General features: G+C 50.3%; 1 long non-coding RNA gene and 1 other non-coding gene across 2 annotated transcripts; both read right to left on the bottom strand.

Annotated features, from left to right (window-relative positions):
• Nucleotides 1–2,651: 2,651 nt before the first annotated feature.
• On the bottom strand, nucleotides 2,652–15,105 carry LOC132588405 (uncharacterized). Its single transcript, XR_009556503.1, has 5 exons — nucleotides 15,080–15,105; nucleotides 13,446–13,486; nucleotides 13,111–13,196; nucleotides 3,854–4,060; nucleotides 2,652–2,799 (listed from the first exon to the last, which is right to left on the bottom strand). It is a non-coding gene; the product is annotated as an uncharacterized LOC132588405 (long non-coding RNA).
• On the bottom strand, nucleotides 13,288–13,374 carry LOC132588627 (small nucleolar RNA SNORD60). The gene has a single exon (XR_009556517.1). It is a non-coding gene; the product is annotated as a small nucleolar RNA SNORD60 (small nucleolar RNA).
• Nucleotides 15,106–20,640: the final 5,535 nt, after the last annotated feature.

The raw sequence follows: 20,640 nt of genomic DNA, 5'->3' as shown, positions 1-20,640 counted from the left end.
GGGAGTTCAAAGGCCGCTCCTTCCGCTCTGCCAGGATGCTTTTGGGAGGGCGTGGAAATGCTTTTCTGAACTTTGTCACAGAAAGCTTGCTGGTTTGAATTAGCGCCAGGATAAACGTCCAGAGTCCATTGTCTTCTTCTGCAGGGCTGGATGCATGCAATAGAGATCTGTATTTCAACCTTGCACCAAGAAGAGGGCATTTTTGCATCCTGTGTAAATGAGGGCACAAGTGTTGTTTCTCTCACATTGCAGAAGTTTGCCCTGGGTTTGTGAACCCCAGCAGGGGGGCAACTGTTGAATCCCCATCCTGTGTAATGGCACAATCTGGTGCAGAGTGACTCTGGTTTATGCTGCTGAAATCAGTGGAGCCAGGGTTTCCAAGAGTCCTGCCAGCCTTCCACAAAAGCATTCATGAGGGCTAGAAACTTGTTTTGAAATACATACACACACACCAGAGACTTGAGATTCTCAAATACCTAAACATTGCACCCTAAATATTGTCCTAAATAAACCTTAATATTGTGTTTCATTCCTGAAGGATCTAAAACAGATTCTTAAATGCAAGGATGTGTGTCTGGCAACCAAGATCAAGTTAATTCATGCCCTGGTATTCCCCATTATGATGTGTGGGTGTGGAAGTTGGACAATGAAGAAAGCAGAAAGGAAGAAAGTTGATTCATTCGAAAGTGTTGGGAGTTTTTTTACGGATACCGTGGATCACCAAAAAGACAAATGGAGGGGGTTCCAGATCAAATTGAGCCCAAAAAGATGCTGGAAAGGACAAGAATGCTAGGGAACATGGAAGGTGGCAGTAAGTGAGGAAGACCCAACTTGAGGTGGATGGACTTGTCAAAGCCACAGGCCCCCCCATTTGCAAGACACAAGCGAGGCTGTGGACAGGACATTTTTGAGGTCAGACTGGGAAATTCCTGGAGATGTGCTATAATGTTGTGGGGTCCATCCTCCCAAAACAGCCATTGCCTCCTGGCGAACCAATCTCTCTAGGCGAGGGATTCTAATTCTAGATCTCCAGGCGCAACCAGGAGGCTAATGCCAGAACATCGAAAAAATAGCTACAAGAATATCACTTTATACTCTTGTATTTTTTTTCATGGTTAAAGTTCTGGTATTATTTTCTTGAAGAGCCCTGTGGCACAGAATGGTAAAGCTACAGTCGGAGCCCTCTCTGCTCACGACCAGAGTTCGATCCCAGCAGAAGCTGGTTCAGGTAGCCGGCTCCAGGTTGACTCAACCTGCCATCCTTCCGAGGTTGGTAAAATGAGTACCCAGCTTGTTGGGGGGAAAGTGTAGATGACCTTTTTGGCACAAGGGTGTTTTTTTTTTTTTTTTGTGGGGGGAAAGAGTGGTTTTGGGATGGTACAATTGTGCACTTTATTTTGGTGCGGTTAAGTGTGTGGACTCTTATGGCAGGGGTGGCCAACGTAGCTCTCCAGATGTTTTTTTTGCCTACCACTCCCATCAGCCCCAACCAGCATGGCCAATGACTGGGGCTGATGGGAGCGGTAGGCAAAAAAACATCTGGAGAGCTACGTTGGCCACCCCTGCCATAAGAGTCCACACACTTAACCGCTACCGTTGGCCACCACTGTCTTATGGGAACTGGGTTTGATTCCCCACTTCTTCATTTGCACCTGCTGGAGTGGCCTTGGGTCAGCCCTAGCTCTCTCAAAAGTTGTCCTTGGAAAGGGCAGCTTCTGGGGAGAGCTCTCTCAGCCCCACCCACCTCACAGGGTGTCCTGTTGTGGGGGAGGAAGGTAAAGGAGATTGTAGCCTGCTCTGAGATTCAGAATGGAGGGCAGCATATAAATCCAATGTCGTATTACTATTACTATATTGTAATATATAATGAAATAATTATACGACTCACGGCCTGGTCGCTAAAAGGCCACGGACGGGTACTGAGAACATTTCTAACAAGTAGCATTTCTACATTGGCACTGCTCACAGTAATACAACAATCCTTCCCCAGATTGGGGCAGAGCTGAGAGAACCTATTTCACAGGATTGTGTCCAGTAGTCTGAGATGCAACCTGTGGGATGTTTGCTTCTAATTCGTAGTTGAGATTTTCATCGCTGTGCTAGCAAAGCTCATTAAATAGAGGATAAACAGATGGCTTGTATTCCTGGAAGTAAATCAGACTGAGCAAACTTTTTTCACCCCCCCCCCCAAAAGCCTAAAAAGGTCCACAAATCCGGCAACTTTGCCCTTCTAGGGCTTCTTTTGTGTTTCTGAAAAGACCAGCGTGGGCCAGTTTTCTTCTGGAGAAAGAAAACATTCCGGCTCTTTCCTTTTAACAGCTTTTTTTTACCACTGGAATTTTTATGGCTTCATCCCAGACTGCAAAAAGGCTTTGGGTGTTCATGGTGTGTGTAGTGTGTGGTGTTGTGTAGAGCGCTCTTTTTTTTTTTTTTGTATTTTTCACACACGTGTTTCTGCACCTGTGGCATTACCCAGTGAGACACATGCAAAGAAGTCCTTGCGGGAAATACAACCAGTTAAGGACAGATTCCAAACATCTCAGCAGGACACCAGCTCTAAAGCGAACTCCCTTCCACCCACGAAACAGACGGGACACCTTTTCTTCTCTTGCCACCCACCCGTCTCCCAGTGATGGTAGCACACTGCAGTCACACAGGAAGCAAGTTTTATTTTTGCCTCCTCTTCTAGAAAGCAAGAATTTCAGCCGCTCTGCAAAGCGGCACCAAGCCCTTCAATGCCAGCTCACTGCTCCCGTCTCCCTCTTGTTTGTATCTGCCAACTGTGGCTGTTTCTTGATGCTGAAGAGAAAAAGCACACATCAGGCAGAGCTGTCTTTCCTCCTAGGAGACAATCCACTTGTGACTTTGTCCTTTTGGAGCTAGAAGTCACAAATCTATGTGGCTGGCTTTCAAAGACTTGGCTCATTTTCTGGCTTTTTTGTGGGGCAGAGACTGTATTCCGGTGTCAATTTCCCTCCCCACACCTGACGACAGAGAAGGGTCGGTTTGTTTCTGTCAAACAAACTGACCGGCGTTTTTGTCTCTGTATATTTCCATGAAATAACGTGATTTGGTTTTACTTTACAACAGTTCCATCAGCTCTTCTATGGCACCACAGCATGATCTTTTGAAAATATTTGTGGGACTTAAGTAAACGCCCGTTTTTCCTTGAGCAACTGGTTCTCGCGGCAAGAGCTGTGCTACTTTATGTGCTTTGGCTAGGATGGGACGACTCAGATCTGCTCACAAGTCGTGTTGATCCCAATGGATCCCCATCTCCCTGCACACGTCGTGCGATACAGAGTAACAATAGTTTTCTTCTCTGCAGTCAAGGCAGTCAAATTGGCATGAAAATCACAACGCCAGCGAAGTCCCACCCAAGTCAGTGGATGTCAAAAGGATATAATCATGCACTGGAACATGTCTCAGTAGAACATATTTTTAAAATAATGTGTTATCTAAGTAACTCCCCCCCCCCCACCAGTCCTATTATTTCCCCACCCCTTTGCAGAGCAGGCAAAACTGAATTATTCAAAACGTTTTTTTCTTCTCTTGCACAGGTGAGGTGTCCAGAAAGATACTTTGGTAAAGAGATAAGAAGGGTGGAATACATTATTGCATACTGCCTCTTGCTGTTAGTACACTCCTACTATACTCCTTCTGCATCATTTAACACGTTGCTCAAATGTTTACCCTTTGTTGCAGATTTCTACTATTCAAATCCTCTTGCGCTATTTACTGGGCATCTATCCTGCACATCGTATTGACTTACAAGGTATTATTTGCATTGAGTTTCAATGGGAAAAAAGAGATTATAAATAATGTAAATAAATCAATAGGGAGAAATACTAACCCCTAAGATACATTAGCAGCTTCTGTCTCCTATTCGCTTTGAGTTGCATCTTCCTCCTATCTGTCTCCTATTCCTTCCTTCTGTCTCCTATTCGCTTTGAGTTGCATCTTCCTCAAAAGTTTCCGTAGGCTTCACCTTGTGAAAAGAACCTCGCCAGGCATACAGCAGCTTCTGCCTCCGACATCTTCAGCGCTGCTTCATGTCAAGCTAGGACAAAATTAGGTTTAGGAAATTGAGCCCTGGGTTGGAGAGAGCTGACAAAGATAACTTTTTCTCCCTCTCCCAAAAGACTAGAAAAAGAAGATATTGGATTTATATCCCACCCTCCACTCCAAATCTCAAGAGTCTCAGAGCGGTTCACAATCTCTTTTATCTTCCTCCCCCACAACAGACACCCTGTGAGGTGGGTGGGACTGGAGAGGGCAGCTGCCTTTTCAAGGACAGTCTCAGAGAGGCCTACAATCTCCTTTCCCTTCCTCCCCCATAATTAGGGTGGCCATAATATCTGCAGGCCAGCCAGGGACACCTTGAGAGGGGAATGAATGTGTGTGCGCGTGCGCAAAGCGCTGTGCGCGCCGCCACTTCCGGTGACATCATGCCACCGCCGGAAACAGGAAGTAACATCACTTCCTTTGACAGCACTTCCTGTGACATCATTTCCCCCAAATATCACCACCGGAAACATGAAGTGACATCACTTCCCCAAATTGCCACTGATGGAAACAGAGACTTCTGGTGACATTACCACCCCCAAAATATACAACTTGAAAAAAGAAGAGAAAACTTCACGATGTTCCCTGCTGAAGAAAAAAAGGCTCCAACAGCAACCCCTCTTGAGTCAGATTCACAGGAAAACAATCCACTATCCTTGATACCTGCTTGTGCTGACAAACATTTCAACAAGACTGTCCACAGTATCAAAGGGTCTTGATCAACCCAGTAAAAGCAACAAAGCAACCCTTATCTACAATCAAACTGAGATCAGCAGCTAAAACCACCACTGCCAGTCTGTGTCCCGTAGCCCATCCTGAAGCCAGGCGGATACAGGTCTAGAAAAGCAGGTCCTCCCCAAGCAGCACACAAAAAGAAAAAGGTGTTCAGGTGCCACTAAAATACTAAAAACTGCAAAAAAGAAAGGAAACCAAGTTCTCTTCATATTATTGAAGTGGTGGAACGAGCTGTCAAGTCACAGCCAATTTGTTCCTTACCTTCTGTTGTGTGATGGAAGCGATCTACTGTTGTCTGTGGTTGCTAGTTTCCTGAATGGAGCTTATCTGGAAAAAAAAAGAAACACACTGTCAGCAGTTTAAAATTACCTACTTTGCATCTTGGCAGCTCTTCCAACACACCCAGGAGGTGGCTGCCTAGTGTCGTTTTTTTTTTTTGGGGTATCGCCATTAGCCCTAATCCCCAGTTTTGTTTTGTATTCATTTTATAATTACTATTAAATTCTGGTCTTAAATTATTCAATCTAGTAGCAATGCTATTATTCCCTAGGCTTTTGGGTATTAAATTTGTTTTGTCTTTCTAGCAGGTTCCAGGACATATAAGTCTTTTCAAGAAGAGGAGGAGGAAGGGTTTGTTTTTTGATAATTTACTTTTCACTGCCAATTTGAAAAGCAGCTTACAATATCCTTCCCTTCCTCTCCCCACAACAGACACCTTGTGAGGTAGGTGGGGCTGAGAGGCTGTGACTGGCCCAAGGCCACCCAGCAGGCTTTGTGTGCGGGAGGCTAGACTCGAACCCGGGAGTTCCCAGATAAGAGTCTGCGCTCTTAACCACTACACCATGCTGGCTCTCAAATCTGGAATATGTAACATACCGCTAGCCATGAGAGGAGCTCATGTTCCATGTTCCAGTTTTGTGGCCACCGCAGCATGGCCAGCCTCAATTGACGCTTTGAGGATATCTTTCTTTTCCTTAATAAAGTGATAAAATTGGTCACAATCCATATCAAAATTCACTTTGACTTGCAGCTCTGCTTTCACCAGGTCTACGTTACACCGATTCCTGGTCTCCGTCCAGTGAGCTGACATGAGGCTGAATACCCTCTCCACAAAAGCGTTGGAGCATGGGATACTCAGGATCTTGCTTACAAGAAGTAAGAGGTTTTCGCACTTGTGAGACCGAGTTCCCATCTCAGAGAATATGGCCACCCACTTTTTATCCACAGTGATTTTGGGGGTCAACACAGGCCACTTGCTCATCCAGCAGGCTCTTGGCATCGGTGTATTCACTGTATAGGTTATCCAGGTTTATTATTTTCTCCATTTTCAGCTGCTCAGCAGCACACCGCAGGTGGTCATAAGTCACCCTTTTTTTAAGAGAAAATGGTGTCAAAGCACACAGGTGATTTTTCTCAGAGAAATCAAACTTTTCTTCCAGATATGTGGTGGTTCTTTCGAAGAACTTGAGGAAGTCCTGCTTCACTTTCCTTGCCTTTGAAGGTGGCATTTTGCGCAGCGCCTTATCTGTCTCCGTTCCAAAAAAGGAGTCAGCTTTGCGTTGCTTAAGGCTGTTTAGCAACCTGAGCATGGCCTCAAACAATTCAGGTGCTGTCAGTGCATCCCGCTCCAGAATCAGTACAGTCTCCTCAATAGGCGTCAGAGTGGTCTGGAGAAACATCATGTAAGTTTGCGATGTACTGTAGTCCTTCTCTCCAGCCTCATCGTCAATGTGGCGCCATATCAGAGGAGGACAGTCGTCCTCTCCCAGCTTTTGAAAGTACGCTTTAACGGCTGGCCAACACTTCAACATCTTGTTTATGGCAGGCAAGAAAGATAGCCATCTTGTGGGTACACGTTGAAGCAGGCGATCACCCTGCGTCTCCAAAAACTCAAACATCTCCTTCAGTTCCTCTGAACGTTTGGCAGAAATAGAAAAATGACCAAAAGCCTTCAGTATGAGAGACTCGATGTCGCAGGTGAGCATATCACATCCTTTTTTGGCAGCATTGTGCACAATGTGTGCAGGGCACCTGGCGGGCACGATGTCTTCACGGCCTCTACTCAGAAGTGTGTACACAGAATGGTATTTTCCAAAGTTTACATTCGCGCTGTCTGCTGAGTATGCAGACAGACGAGCTAAGTCCAGCTGGTATTTTGTCAAGACATCCAAAATCCTTCGTGTGACATCCTCAGCCGTTTCATTGGCATCTTCATAGAAATCAAGAAGACGATTTGAAATGCCGTCCTTCAAAGTGAAGTATTTAAGGCATAGGGGGAACATTTTCCTGTTGCCATGATTTGACGCGTGGCTGGAAATGCTGTAGAAACAATGTGCTGTGTCAAGATCTGACAGAATCAGTTCTACAGAGTAAGGTGCCAAGACATCGCTTATCAAAGCTGCACCCTTTGTTTTCCCACAGGTCATCTTGGTCACAGTCTCTGAATAGGGAAATGTGACTCTGCACAATTTCACACCGCAATCAAGAGACTGGTATGATAACGCATGGCTGTTCGTGTGGTATGCGCAGGTTAGTTCAGCAGCCGCAATTCTGGCCTGAGCAGCGATGTCTTTTTGGTAGACACAAAAAGTTGGGATGGATTTTGAAGTTCCAGCTTGGCTTGCCGCACTTCTGTGAGAGTCAGTGTCCTGATGAGCGTTCACATCATTCACTCCACCGTGACCAATTCCTATCTCCTTAGAACACGTCGTGCAGAATGCTTTGCTCTTGTCCTTTGTCTCTTTTAGCCAGGGGTAGGTGTTTTTCCATTCAGGATTGAACACAACCAAACATTTGGGCTTCTTTTTTGGTGGTTCCTGGGGCTGGTGACCTTTGCCACCTCCAGCGCCTGATGTTGAAGCCATGGTCTGCTGTAAGGGCCTAGATGAAGAGGGCAGAAGAATCATAATTAAGTCCTTGCCACCTCTGGCAACACTAATTGCCTGTCTCTACCAAACAGACTCTCCAGGTAGCTATGGGGGTGGAAATCACACTGGCCTGCCTTTCAGGGCAGTGGTAAGAATGATGAGAGTGTATAGTGTACTGTAAACACTTAAGATGCTGTGTAAATACAGAGTGTTAAATCCTAGAAGTAGTGTAGGAATTGCTGTGAGTAGGATTTTTTAATCAAACACAGGGCTTTCTTTGTAGCAGGAACTCCTTTGCATATTAGGCCACAACCCCTGATGTAGCCAGTCCTCTAGTAGACCCTGTAATAAGAGCCCTGTAAGCTCTTGGAGGATTGGCTACATAAGATGGGTGTGGCCTAATATGAAAATGAGTTTCTGCTACAAAAAAAGCCCTGAACACATTTATCTCCTTGGTACCATCACTGTGAGGGCAGGTACAATACCAAATTTAGAGAAGCTGTATAAATTTGTGAGAAAAACGTTTGCGTCCTCTGTTGTCTCCTCTTGTTTCAAATGGTTGTGTTGTGGGCAGAGCTTTTTTTTTTCTGGAAAAAGGGGCTGGAACACTCAAGAGGGAAATGGAGAAACACACACTGCGTTCCTGCTCCAAAACAGCCCTGTCTATCTGTACTCTTTTATTCATTTATCTATTATTTGTATGTAAATTCAGGGATTGTTATGTAGCTGCACATACTATTCAGTGGACAAGGTGGGAAGGAGGATGTGGAACTCTCCCTCGCTGTCCCTGCAGAGACCCTCCCTCACTGCCCCCCTCGGCACACTCAGGCGAACACAGTCAGGCACACACACACACATTAACCCCTTGTGCCCTGCCCCACACAATTGCCATTGCTGGGGAAATAGGGGCGGGCGGGCAAGCATCCCGGCCGTGGGGGAAGGGGAGGGGGGGAGGGGGACTTTCCCATCAGCACGCCCAGCCCCTCTCCCCCCCCCCCGTGCCCAGAAGCGCCGCTGGGAGGCGGGCCTCAGTCCCTCTCTCCAGCAGCCCCCTCGGGCACCGACGGAGGCCGCCAGCCGGCCCCTTCCAAAAGGGCGGAGCACTTCTTCAGCAGTGGGCGCTGAATCGCCAAGTGGGTTGCCCAGGCTGCCTTGCCACCAATTCTGGGCTGAGGGCTGGACATCTCCCAGAAGGAAGGGTTGGCAACGGATCCCCAGGCTCCAGAGATCCCTTCCTCTGGAGAACCCTGCCCGCCAGCCGCGTGCCTTCCTTGAGGAGGAGAGCGAGAGGAGCGCCCGCCTGCCTCCCCTTCCGCGGGCCGCAGCAGCAGCTCTCCCGGCCGGCCACAGGCGCTCGCCTCGCTGCCCCTTTGCCTTGCCTCTCCGCCAAAGCGCCCTCCCCACCCCCCGCCGGGACAGGCTCCTCGGCAGCGCAAGCCCGCCTCTCTCAGCCAGAGCTCCTGTGCGCCCGGGGCCACCCCACCGAAGGCCCCGAAGAAGCCCTCCTCTCCCGCACTGGCCCAGTCCGCAACGCACAGCGGGCCTGCCTCCTCCGCCTGGCCGCCCAGCTCCTTCCTGAGCACAGCTGCCAACCTCCAGGAAGAGCCCACCGGTCACCGCCCCCGCCCCACAGGCTCCAGAGAGCAGGCCTTCTTTCCTGCAGAGGCTTCCCACGTCCAGGCCTCCTGCTGGAGCTGGCAACGGAACTCCGCCTCCCCGCCAAGGGCAGGCGAAACCGGTTCTAGGGCCTGGGTCACATGCAGCTCGCCGCGAGGAGAAGGCCTGCCTGGGCAGCTGCTGGGGCGAGGGGGGCTCTTGTCCAGCCTGCCCTGCCCGACGGTCTGCCCCACGTCCCCCCAGGCGGCCCGGGGAAGTCGCTGCGCAGCGGCCGGGCAAAGATGGGGAGTCTGGGGGGGGGGCGGGAAGGGGGCCTTGTGTGGACGGGGTTGCTGTCCCCCCTCCCCCCGGGCAGGGCTGAAGGCTCTGTGGCCCCAGCAAGCAGCCTTCAGCGGAGCAGCCGCTCAGGCGAGGCGGTGCAGGGCTGGCAGGACTCGCCCGCAGGGCCCAGCAACAGGACCCCCGCCGGCCTTCTGCTCTGCTCTCGCAGGCCAGAGGAGGGGGAGCGGGCAGCGGCTGCGTCTTTGTTCAGCCTGAAGGCGCCTTTCCGTGCAAAGGCAGCCCCGTGCAGGGCCGGGGCTGCTCGGCGCTGAGGGGGACCCACGAAGGGCCATAAAGCGGCCCGAAGAGGAGGGTGTGGGGGAACTGAGGCCACGAAAGAGGCCGGCCAGGCCAGCACTGCGCCTCGGCAAATGGGGGGAAGGGGAAGGCCACTTACTGTAGTCTGTAGGGGAATCCTTTTCTCTTCTTCTCCTCTCTCTCTTCTTCTCGCTCTCTCTCTCTCGGCAATGGGCAAGCAAAGCAGATCGAGCAGCTCGTCTGCTGCACAGCCTAGATCAGAGAAAGTGAAAAGCGAAACTAGAAGCAGCAGGGAAGCAGAGCCTCCAGGGTGGGCAGCCACGGTCCACGGACCAATTAGGTGAGGGCCCCCAGCTGCCTGCCACGCCCCCACACCCCTTCCAGACTGTTCCCCAATGGCTGGGCAGGCTGGCTGCTGAAGTGGAGCCTCACCATCGGATCCATTTTGGCGAACCCGGGATTTGAATGGTCCCAGGTTAGCCAACCCGTGAGGTGGCAATTTGGGGGCAGGGGTGGGACTTTCCCGGGTGGTGGGTGGGGCTGAGAGGGCTCTCACAGCAGCTGCCCTTTCAAGGACAGAGGCTCAGAGCAGCTCACAATCTCCTTTACCTCCCCCCCCCCCCACAACAGACATCCTGTGAGGTAGATGAAGATATTGGATTTATATCCCACCCTCCACTCCGAATCTCAAGAGTCTCAGAGTGGTTCACAATCTCTTATCTTCCTCCCCCACAACAGACACCCTGTGAGGTGGGTGGGACTGGAGAGGGCAGCTGCCTTTTCAAGGACAGTCTCAGAGAGGCCTACAATCTCCTTTCCCTTCCTCCCCCATAATAGACACCCTGTGAGGTGGGTGGGGCTGAGAGGGCTCTCACAGCAGCTGCCCTTTCAAGGACAGAGGCTCAGAGCAGCTCACAATCTCCTTTACCCCACCCCACCCCCACAACAGACATCCTGTGAGGTAGATGAAGATATTGGATTTATATCCCGCCTTCCATTCCGAAGAGTCTCAGAGCGGCTCACAATCTCCTTTACCTTCCTCCCCCACAACAGACACCCTGTGAGGTTTTTGGGGCTGGAGAGGGCTCTCACAGCAGCTGCCCTTTCAAGGACAGTCTCAGAGAGGCCTACAATCTCCTTTCCCTTCCTCCCCCACAACAGACACCCTGTGAGGTTTTTGGGGCTGGAGAGGGCTCTCACAGCAGCTGCCCTTTCAAGGACAGAGTCTCAGAGCGGCCTACAATCTCCTTTCCCTTCCTCCCCCACAACAGACACCCTGTGAGGTGGGTGGGGCTGGAGAGGGCTCTCACAGCAGCTGCCCAATCAAGGACAACCTCTGCAAGAGCCATGGCTGACCCAAGGCCATGCCAGCAGGTGCAAGTGGAGGAGTGGGGAATCAAACCCAGTTCTCCCAGACAAGAGTCCGCACACTTAACCACTACACCAAATTGGCTCTCTTAAGGGCATTCAAAGAAGCGGATGAGCAGTAGGTTCCGAATTGACACACTTCTTTACTACACAGAGGGTGACTAAAATGCAGAATTCACTTTCAGAGGATGTAGCAGTGGCCACAGGAAACAGCTTTAAAAGGTGATTAGATAGACTCATGGAGGGAAAGTCTTATCAATGGCTATTGGCCAGGGTGACTGAGGGGAGCCTCCACATTCAGAGGCAGACAAGCCCTGAATCCCAGTGCCAGGAAGCAACATCAGGGGAAGTCCTCAGCCTTTATGCATGGCGGAACGCTGGATGAGATGGACCCTCACTGGTCTGACCCAGCAGGGCTCTTCTGAAGGCCTCAGCCTCTCTGCCCTGTTGTTGGCCCTCCAGAGGAACAGGTTGGCCACTGTGTGAGTCAGGAGGCTGGACTAGATGGACCCTCCCTGGTCTGATCCAGCTGGGCTCTCCTGATGTTGTTCTCAGGGGAAGGCCTCAGCCTCTCTGCCCTGTTGCTGGCCCTCCAGAGGAACAGGTTGGCCACTGTGTGAGTCAGGAGGCTGGACTAGATGGACCCTCCCTGGTCTGATGCAGCTGGCTCTCCTGATGTTGTTCTCAGGGGAAGGCCTCAGCCTCTCTGCCCTGTTGTTGACCCTACAGAGGAACTGGCTGGCCACTGTGTGAGACAGAAGGCTGGACGAGATGGACCCTCCCTGGTCTGATCCAGTAGGGCTCTTCTGATGCTCTTCTCAGAGGAAGGCTTCAGCCTTAGGTTTTTGGGTTTTTTTGGCCACTGTGTGACACAGCGTTGGACTGGATGGGCCATTGGCCTGATCCAACATGGCTTTTCTTATGTTCTCTCTGCCCTGTTGTTGGCCCTCCAGAGGAACTGGCTGGCCCCTGTGTGAAACAGGAGGCTGGACTAGATGGACCCTCCCTGGTCTGACCCAGCAGGGCTCTTCTTACACAAAGGAAAAGACACCATCACTAGTAACTTCACTTCCGTTGACTTATCAACAAGCTCCCAAAAGTAATACATGCAAAACTTTGCCTCACATATAAAACCACCCAGCCAAAATCAGTCATATCATTTTACATAGAGAGGAGGGAAAATAATTCTCCCACTGCCAGATTTTCTTCTTCTGCATAATTAAGCTAAGAGAAATGGAGTCTAGCAGAAAGTTGGCTGCTTTTTCAACACTGCGGGGCCGCCGGCAGAGGATACACCTATTACTTGCTACCCGATCCTTCTCTACTAGAGATTCGGGGGTCTGAATCCAAGACCTGATGTCATCCCAGGACCCCACCAATCAGCAGGAAGAATGCACAACAGCTGACAGCCAAGGAGAGCCGGTTTGGTGTAGTGGTTAAGTGTGCGGACTCTTATCTGGGAGAACCGGGTTTGATTCCCCACTCCTCCATTTGCACCTGCTAGCATGGCCCTGGGTCAGCCATAGCCCTGGCAGAGGTTGTCCTTGAAAGGGCAGCTGCTGTGAGAGCTCTCTCCAGCCCCACCCACCTCACAGGGTGACTGTTGTGGGGGAGGAAGGGAAAGGAGATTGTGAGCCGTTCTGAGACGCTTTGGAGTGGAGGGCGGGATATAAATCCAATATCTTCATCTACCTCACAGGGTGTCTGTTGTGGGGGAGGAAGGGAAAGGAGATTGTGAGCCGCTCTGAGACTCTTCGGAGTGGAGGGCGGGATATAAATTCAATATTTTCTTCTTCTATATTGTTTGACTACAAAGGGATGACCCATTCTGTCATAGCAGCCGTATACCCCCCAGCACAGATGCTTAAAAGTAACCTACCAGGTCTCTCTGTTGGGCCTGATCAGGGCATCACTGATGTCTCCATCTTGGCATAAGTGGTTCTGGTGCCTCTTTGCAGCCTTCTCCTGAGGGGGGGGGGGGAGAGAAAGCAACAGCCTGTTTTAATTTCTTAAGGAGAAAGGCCCCAAGAGGTGGTCTGGATACAGCCGGCCTCCCCAGCCTCAGCTAACAGCTGAAAATCAGGAACTGCAAGCACAGTTCTCATACGAGGTGTCAGAAATTTTAAAGAGCTCATCATCGGCTGGAGTTTGGAACCCCGCAGCCCCAGGGGAGTTCTTGTCCTCCTCGTACAAAAAGTCACATCTCGGACTCACCTCTTGGCTGAGTTCGTGCCGTGCGGCAACAACAGATCGCTCTGGAAGGGGTGAGAAAAGAGAAGGGTCAGTGCTCGGAGCAAGGGAAACACAACCCTCAGCAGGAAGCAGGCCTGCAACCTGGCACTCAAGCTGCTGGTTGTGAAAATCAGTTCCTGCCATTTTGCCTGCTTCTATTCAGCTTTAATAGATCACAGAGGCAGCCGGAGATCTATCTCAGTTCTTTAAATACCAACAAGCCAGGTAAGTAAGCCCTCCCCACCTGCAGCAGCTGACAACCAAGGCAACTTCCTCAGTGCAAGTGTTCTTCCTGCGATGTGTGACCCTCTCTCCTCCATCTCAAGGGATACAACATAGGGTCAAACAGAGAAAGCCAGTTTGGTGTAGGGGTTAAGTGTGTGCACTCTGGGAGAACCCGTTTGATTCCCCACTCTTCCACTTGCACCTGCTGGAACGGCCTTGGGTCAGCCATAGCTCTCTTTTCTGGGAGAACCGGGTTTGATTCCCCACTCCTACACTTGCAGCTGCTGGAATGGCCTTGGGTCAGCCATAGCTCTCTTAACTGGGAGAACCGGGTTGGATTCCCCACTCCTCCACTTGCACCTGCTGGAATGGCCTTGGGTTAGCCATAGTGGTTAAGTGTGCGGACTCTTATCTGGGAGGACTGGGTTTGATTCCCCACTCCTCCACTTGCACCTGCTGGAATGGCCTTGGGTCAGCCATAGCTCTGGCAGGAGTTGTCTTTGAAAGGGCAGCTGCTGTGAGAGCCCTCTCAGCCCCACCCACCTCAGAGTCTGTTGTGGGGGGAGAAGATATAGGAGATTGTAAACCACTGTGAGTCTCTGATTCAGAGAGAAGGGTGGGGTATAAATCTACAGTCTTCTTCAAATGAACAGTCCCAGCTTTGCTTCCTTTTACAGTGCAGCACCCCACCCGAATTCAAATGCCTAACCAGAGGAGATGTAGAAAAACTAAGGTCAATTCAAGACCGCCAAATGGGAATGCATGCTTGTCCACAGGGAGTAACACAGATCACACTTTCCCATAGAGAATCTGTGCAGCATCCATTCTTCAGTATGAGCAAGAGCACAAGGGCACAACCTAGTTTCCAGTTCCAGGTTGGGAAATACCTGTTGATTCTGGGGGTGGGTTTGAGGAGGGGAGAGAGCTCAGCAGGATATGTTGTCTTACAGTCCATCCTCCAAAGCAGCCATTTCCTCCAGGCGAACTAGAGATGCTGTAATTTCAGGCGATCCCCAAGTCCCACCTGGAGGCTGGCGTCCCTAACGGATGCACTATTAACAATTACTGTTCTTATTTGGCTCTGTGTAAGAACAGAAAATTTTAAAAAATGTAATTTTTGTTCTCTAATAGTTTGCCTCCCTTTTGCTGGGATCCGTTGCAAACGCAAAGTTTGCAAGCAATACAAATGATTATACATATTGCATTAACAATATTTGGTTTATTGCATGTAAATATTGCATTAGCAACAAATGACTGTAAATATTGCATTAACAATATAAACTGTATTCAAAAAGGATTTATATAACACAACTACAAGAGAACGTAATATACAGGCTAGACACCTCTAAAGCCATGCAATTATCACCCCCCCCCCCCCCCATCTTCCTTACCTGCCTAAAGTTGCACGTGGCGAGAAAAAGGAAGGAGCTAGCGGGGCGGCCCTTTTTATCGCCCCCTTCGCTTTCGCGATAGCCAATCGTAGGACGCGCCCTAGCCAATCGCCTCGCCTGACGCCTCAAGGCTTCCTTCCGATTGGACAGTCTCTTCGGGTGCCCCCTCCTCCCCTTTGATTGGACGGAGTTAGAGCGGACGGGAAAGGCCAATCACAGATAGTGGACAGGGAGACGGCGCGAAGAGGGGGCTTGTGGGAAATGTAGTATCCGAGGGGGACGAGAGCGAGCTGAGAGTTTCCGCGGAAGGAGAGAAGGACTACAATTCCCGGCATTCCCAGTAGCCCGGCGTGGTTTCCTTGGCGGGCAAGCCCCTCTCTGAGGCTTCTCGCGAGAAGCGAAGAGGGGGCGGGATTCTCGTTCCTCTGCTGCTCAGGTTCTCCCTACCATTTTCTCTTTGGCGTTCCAGGTGCAGAAAGTCCCTGCAAGTAAAAAACGAGCAGCACAGGGAGGGCTGTTTTTGGAATTGCAAGCAGCCCTTTGCATACAAAGAGACACAAGTCCCCACCTGCAGGCCAGACCTTCAAAGCCCCTTCCGAGGCGTGCAGAGACAAGTTCTCGTGCTTGCCCACCTCCCCAAGCCTTCCTCCTCCAAGAGAGCGCTGCCAGTCCCCTCCTGCTTACTCCCCGACGCCCATGATGCAAAAATAAGGACCCAAGGCTGTAGAAGTAAAGAGGGGGGGAGGCAAGAAGGACGCCCCGTGCCCTTTCCCGGCCACCCTCGACCCTGCTTTCCGTCCTCCACTCTCGCCTTCCCACGCAATGCAAATATAGAGCGTCAATGCTGAGTGGGCGAAGAAATCCCGCATAGACCGAAAGTGTGGGTGACAAGTCGCCCTACTTCTTTTCTACCTCTTGAGGAAGAAATCTGGTGCGCGCTATAACTGGTCCGTGCATAAATTAGGACTGGCTCCTCGGTCGTTCCGTTCAGCGCTCTGTGGGCCGCCCCTTTGCAGAAGGGAAACAGCAACTGAGTGACCTCCCTCCCTTCCCCTTTTGTGGCGACGCGGGAGAAATGCTGCGACTGATACCGGAGGTGTATGTTGCACGTCCCTGTGCTCCCTTTTCCTACCTCTTTGGCTTAGAAACTCGGTGCTCATTTATAAGCGCTCCGTGCGGAAACTCATGCTGCCCCTTCCATCGTTCCGTTCAACTATTTGGTCGGCGGCCCATGCGGCGAGGATGACTTTTTGCCCATTTTCCTCCACTCTCGAGGCGACGAGGAACGCAAAGCGGACGCAGAAAGCTTTGGACCGTTAGGCCGGAAGTGTTTAAGCCAGTCCTGCTAAACCTTTTGTTCTGCCTCTGGCTCAGGAACCCTGGGATGGAAATGCTGCTGCCTGGTGGTCGTATTGAGAAACTGACGGGCTAAGTAAAAACATTGATAGGTGCTGCTGTCTGATGTCCAGCCTGAGGAACTACATAGTAAAAGTTGGGCAGAAGCGGCCATCCGGCGGTTACAATAGGATATGCTGCCCTCTCGTAGGGAAATTGAAAGCTCGCATAGACCGGAAGTGTGGGTGACAGGTCGTTCTACTCCTTTTCTACCTCTTGAGGAAGAAATTTGGTGCGCGCTAAAAATGGTCCGTGCGGAAACTAGGACTGTTTCCTCGGTCGTTCCATTCAGCTCTGAGGGCGGCCCCTTTGCAGCAACTGAGTGACCCCCCCCCGGACCGCCCTCCCTCCCTCCCTCTCTCCCCTTTTGTGGCGACGCGGGAGAGATACAGACTGATACCGGAAGTGTACATTGCACGTCCCTGTGCTCCCTTTTCCTACCTCTTTGGCTTAGAAACCCGGTGCTTTTATAAGCGCTCCGTGCGAAAACTCATGCTGCCCCTTCCATCGTTCCGTTTAACTATTTGGTCGGCAGCCCATGCAGCGAGGATGATTTTGTGCCCACCGAAGAAAGCGTTGGACTGCGAGACCGGAAGTGTATAAGCCAGTCCCGCTAAACCTTTTGTTCTACCTCTTTGGCTCAGGAACCCGGGAATGGAAATGCTGCCGCCTGGTGGTCGTATTGAGAAACTGACGGGCTAAGTAAAAAAATGGATAGATGCTGCCATCCGGTGGCCAGCCTGAGGAACTACATAGTAAAGGTTGGGCAGAAGCGGTCATCCGACGGTCACAATAGGATATGCTGCCCTCTCGTGGTGAAATTGAAATATTGCACAAGGAGATTCTATCATCTTTCTGGACCAAATAGGGTTGCCAACTCCAATTTAAGAAATATCTGGGGACTTTGGGGGTGGAACCAAAAGACATTAGGGTGGAGCCAGGAGGAAGAGTGTGACAAGCATAATTGAACTCCAAAGGGAGTTCTGGGCATCACATTTAAAGGGACCGCACATCTTTTAAATGCCTTCCTTCCATGGGAAATAATGGATAGGGGCACCTTCTTTGGGGGCTCATGGAATTGGACCTCCTGGTCCAAATCTTTTGAAATTTGGGGGGTATTTCGAGGAGAGGCACTGGATGCTATACTGAAAATTTGGTACATCTACCTCAAAAACAGCCCCCCCCCCAGAGCCCCAGATACCAGTTGATCAATTCTCCATTATTTTCTATGGGAATAAGTCTCCATAGGGAATAATTACCAGCAGACATTTCCCTCCCCTCCCCTCGCTTTCTGATGACCCTGAAGCGGGGGGAGGGCCTCCAAACTGGGGGATCCCCTGCCCCCACCTGGGGATTGGCAACCCTAGGACCAAAGCACCTAGGACCAAAGAAATTGCTAATGACTACCGCCATTATAAAAGCACAACTAGCATTAGCACTTTTATTAACTTAATTAAGTGATTTTAAACCTATCAGAATTTTTAATGTTTAATGTTAATGTAACCTTGTCTTTTGTATAAGGGAAACTGAATGATGTTGTTAGCCGCCCTGAGCCTGCTCCGGCGGGGAGGGCGGGATATAAATAAAATTACCTACCTACCTACCTACCTATTTTTTGTTGTAATTATTGTATTTTACTGTAATCATGGTGCATACCATGTCATGTTAGCCACCCTGAGCCTGCCTTTGGCGGGGGAGGGCGGGATATAAAAATAAATTTATTATTTTTATTTCACTATGAGCCTTTTTTAATACTTTTATTACACAAAAAGACATCACCTCTTGCATCACAGCTGACTGCAGAAGGGCATTCAGCCCTGAGAACTATCGTGGGGTCATCGATTCATTTTTAAGCCACCCCAGGAGAGGCAGTTTGCATCTTTCCAAACGCAGGCAAATCCTCCCCCTTGATTGTAACAGAGGAGAGAATCCTGCTTGAAAAGGGGGGGGGGGCCAAGATCCATGCCCCATAAACATAACATGATGCACTGTACACCCACTCCATGACGCTCACATGCAAAGCAGCGAGAGGACAATTTGTTTTTAAAAGCCAAGGTTATTTTGCATCTTTTAAAACAAGCACCTGACATTGAAAGCACAAACAATTGAGTCACGCAGCCGCTACAGGAAAGAGTTCAGCAGCTCTGAAAAAGGGAGCAGTGACTCATGGAAGCTCATCCCACACCACAAATTTTATGAGTGGGCTCTTTTCTACTGCTTCGGATAGACTAACACTTGTCCACCCTCTTAGCTGAGTCACGTGTTGGCTTTCAGCTATATTATAGGTGGGTCCCGCTGGTCTCATCCTGGGACTATTCTTCTCTTGCCTCCCCCTCCCTCTCCCCCAAAAAGAAAAAAAAAAAGCCAACTCTGTGTTTTTCTGGCTGGAATCTCCATCCAACTGGCCAGTCCCCCCAGAGCAGAGGTGGCCAAACCGCAGCTCAGGAGCCACAAGTAGGCTCTTTCACACACATTATGTGGCTCTCAAAGCTCCCGCTACCTTATTGGCCAGCAGGAAGGCATTTAAAGTTGCTTTCTTTCCACCTCCCTCCGCCATCTATTTTCCCTCCTCCCTCCCTCCAACATTCATGTCTTTTGGCTCTCAAACATCTGACATTTATTCTATATGGCTCTTATGTCAAGCAAGTTTAGCCACTCCAGCCCCCAGAGATTTGCCCAGTGCTTCAAAGGGTAAGGAAACTGCTCCAAAGTCCAGGGACCGCTTTCCCCAGAACTCAAGTTCTGTCCCCACCACAGTTGCCAGTCTCAGTTGCCCCACCACAGTTGCCAGAAGCCCTGTGGCAAAGGATCTTCGAGGGTATCCGAGTGGAAATCTTGCCTCAAGAGTTAAAAATGACCAAGCCAGACTTAAATACAAGAGATGTTTATTGAGAACAGAGGTCTTGTCTGACAGGCTCCCACTCTCTCCCAACACAGAATTTGGGTGGCTGGCACCACCACACCCCTTGGGGGGAGAGCCCATTTCTTTCAACATTCCACAGAAGGGGTCTCTCCTGTTCCAGCCAGGATGGCAGAGGTACCCCCTATGCCAAGTGCTGGGTTTCTGGAAAAGCTCCAGCCGATATCCTTTCAAACAGCAGAGTGGGGGTGGGGTGCCTCTTATTGGAAACCTTCCCCCACCTCCAAGACCCCCACAGGAGAGAGAGAGGACAGTGCTGGGCCTGTTTCTCTATGGCACTATTGACTACGGGGCAAGACATCGCCACGCCCTTCTGGTACCCGCAGCCCAAAGCGGGCAGGGGCCAAAACTCTACCACCCCATCCTCATCCTTCGAGAGGATGTGAACGGACTGAATGGGTGCCCCTTTGTCCTTTGAAGGACATACCAAATGCCTCGAGCTCACCTCTTTTATAGCAGTTATTAAATATATTACATTTTAGGAGTATCGACGCGGAACAAGAGACAATTCATCTACACACGGCTGTCCAGACAGAACGAGCTTTGTAGAGACACCACAGCAGGTCAGCAAAGAAGTTCAAGTCACAGAGAAACTTCGAGAGGAAGCATGCCAAGCTCCCCCAAAGAGAACTATGGCTATTTTGTTGGTGGTTTCCAGCCACGTCCAAGGAGGATGAAAATCCCCCCCCCCTTTGCACGGAAGCAGTGACGGAGACCACTCCACACTGACCAGATTGCTAGCACCTCTGCACTTAAGGAGCTTCTCTGCCCTTCACTAAAAGCCCGATTCTCTCTCTTCCGCCATATCCTCAAGGGAGTCAGTGCATTTCTGAAGCCCTTCAAGCTCCATGTGGCTGGGAAGATCTGAGTTGCTGAAACACTCTGTGAAGCCCCAACCAAAGAAACTTTATTTTGGGGCATTTCCGAAGGCATTTCCAATGAATTTCTGCATGCTCAAGAAGTTGTGTGTGTTCTTTTAAGGAGTCTTGGGGAGGGGAGGGGGGAGTCTGTTCCTACAGCTTCTAGCACAGAGCCACAAAGAGCCTCCCCCCTCCCACAAGTCCTCAGAGTTGCAGAAACAGAAAACGCACACACACACACACACACAAAGTTATACAGTTGAGGATTGTACCACAAGGTACCACGCCAGAAGGGTTCTTTTCCCAAGCCTCACAGGTATTGCGTTTTCTTGCAAAGAAAGAAAGAAGAAAACTCAGAACTGTAACCTGTAAAGATAAATCTATCA

Source organism: Heteronotia binoei, chromosome 20, assembly GCF_032191835.1.
Source record: "Heteronotia binoei isolate CCM8104 ecotype False Entrance Well chromosome 20, APGP_CSIRO_Hbin_v1, whole genome shotgun sequence".
NCBI classification, from domain to species: Eukaryota; Metazoa; Chordata; class Lepidosauria; order Squamata; family Gekkonidae; genus Heteronotia; species Heteronotia binoei.
The sequence above is the reverse complement of the archived record's forward strand: the minus strand, read 5'-3'. Positions and strand labels throughout refer to the sequence as shown.